Source organism: Crocodylus porosus, unplaced genomic scaffold (assembly GCF_001723895.1).
Source record: "Crocodylus porosus isolate Cpor-Errol unplaced genomic scaffold, CroPor_comp1, whole genome shotgun sequence".
In the NCBI taxonomy this organism is placed as follows: Eukaryota; Metazoa; Chordata; order Crocodylia; family Crocodylidae; genus Crocodylus; species Crocodylus porosus.
In genome coordinates, this window is record NW_017728909.1 from 29305776 (window position 1) to 29307983 (window position 2208).

The following is a 2208-nucleotide window of genomic DNA, read 5'->3' on the forward strand; positions in this document are numbered from 1 at the left end:
CAGAGGTGGTTCAAGCACCTACACTGAACACCTTCAAGAGCAAATTGGATGCTTATCTTGCTGGGATCCTATGACCCCAGCTTACTTCCTGCCCTTTGGGCAGGGGGCTGGACTCGATGACCTCCCGAGGTCCCTTCCAGCCCTAATGTCTATGAAATCTATGAAAAGTTAAACCAGAGTCCCTCAGCATCCCAGCTGCTTTGCAGCCCTGGGCTGAGCTAGGCTATGCTCTCTACTGCAGAGAACAGGGCTTCCCAGCCTCTCTCCTCCCTAGCCAGAGCTCCAGGGGAGATTACAGACACAGCAGGGTCTGCCTGGCTTCCCTCACTGCTGAAGCAGGAATTCCCTCCTCTCTCCCACAGCATAGACCCCAGCCCTACAGACCCTAGGCATGTTGTATGCCAGCTAATACTGAGAAGTGCGTGTGTGTGTCCCCAATTTCACTGGGACAGGCAGACAGAACAGTGTCCACTTAGGGCTTTTTGGAGATTGCCAGCTGACCTGTTGTTAATGTCCCTCAGTTGCTTCCTTAGAAAAAGCCATTTAAGAAGAGAAAAGCCATTGAAAAATGAGAGAGGCTTTTGTTTTGCTGATGGGCTGATAAACACTGTGATTTTATCAGCCCCCTGCTGGTTTGCAGTCCTGTCAGGTTTGCAGACAGGAAAATGGAGATTGAAAAGCTCAGTATCATCAACATATGCATGCACTGCACACCCCTCCCCATTGCCTCAGAGTGCCTGGCGTCTAGCAACACTCCTGCCCCTTGAGAAGTGAGTGGGGGTGGGAACCTGGGTCTGTGCAGGCCAGGGTGGGGTTTTAAAACCCCTCCCTAATTAATCCATCCTGCCTGGGCCTGGCCATGCCCCCCTGAGCTCAGCACTATTGAAGGAAAGGGAGAGCTGCTGTAGCACCCCCCACCCCCCTCACGGCTTCTAGCCCGAGCCACTGCAGGCATGTGCCTACATTTCTGGAATAAAAAGGAATATTTATCCACCTTCAAATCAATTCAAGCTTTGCAGGTTAGAATAACCTGCAAAGATTGAATCAATTTAGGCAGGCTTTTTGAATGTCTGTCCCTAGCCCTAGGGTCAGAAAAGGTGGGGATAGTCCTGAATCCCCTGCTTTAGTACCTTTGCAGCTAGAGGTCAAAAATCAACTTTCGAGCCAGTGAACTAGTCCCCTGTCCTCCTCCATTGCCAGGGACAGAAAGTAACAGAAAGGATGCACAGCTACAACATGCCAATCTTAAATCCCCAAAGTCCGTTCTGGTAATGATGACAGCCCTGAGGCTGATTTACTTTACGGCTGAGACTGACTCATAGGCTAACAGGCCCCAGCCTCAGAAAAGAGAAAGCAGCAGCCTAATACCATCTTTGACCTTCCATCTTCTGAGTTGTATCATCCACAGATTGGATGCAGCCCAGGATTGTTTGCATAGCTATTATGGACTATTAATCATTCTATACCAATAATAACTGTACTTTTTACCCAAACTGGTTTAATCATTTAGTTTCAAGGTTAGAGATTAATTCCATTTAAACAGATTTCATTATTCACCACAGGGGAAAAAAAAATAATCAGTGAGCTTAAAAGATTACATGTATTTTTTGAAAGCCAGATAGAGGAGGTGTCATAATTCCTTTGGTTAAATAGATCTTTACCAACTTCTTTTTGCCAGCATGTCTCAAATGATTGCTTAAACCCACTGTCAATCATAAGTACAGGTGTTGTGTACATTAGTTATCATGAGAAAGTCAGACCATTGGCAATGCAGAGGAAGGATCATTTGACAGGTTATTGCTAAATTTATTTTGCACTGACACACACTGTCAGATCCACTTGGCTCCGTTTCCAATCAGCTTCTTTTTTCCCCCTGAGATGATGATAACAACCTCACTTTCTCCCTGACTCTCTTCTCCAACCAAGTTATGCTTTAAAGACATTTACCATATATTTTTGTTTGGCTCTGTCAAAAGATTGAAAAAACTGTAAGTGGTGGTATTTAAATTAATTAAATCTGAATTTTGGCTCAGTTCCAAATGAAGAGTTGCCTGTCATAAAAAAACCTATCAGTCTTCAAAAAGGAATACAACAATAGGCTTCTTTTACACATACATAACGGCTGAAGGTGAGGCAGGGTGGCATTTTAGGGACTAATTGGTTCAGAGGGGTATGAGCTTTTGTAGAAAACCACCCACTTCCTCATAT

The 2208-nt window shown here is 45.1% G+C and overlaps 1 long non-coding RNA gene across 1 annotated transcript in view; it reads left to right on the forward strand.

The window, feature by feature from the left end:
* The window catches only part of LOC109308202, a 12058-nt gene extending 10629 nt beyond the window's left edge, over positions 1–1429 (forward strand). The window contains exon 3 of the long non-coding RNA XR_002100535.1: positions 1420–1429. This is a non-coding gene — a long non-coding RNA (uncharacterized LOC109308202). The remainder of the gene's footprint in view (positions 1–1419) is intronic.
* Positions 1430–2208: the final 779 nt, after the last annotated feature.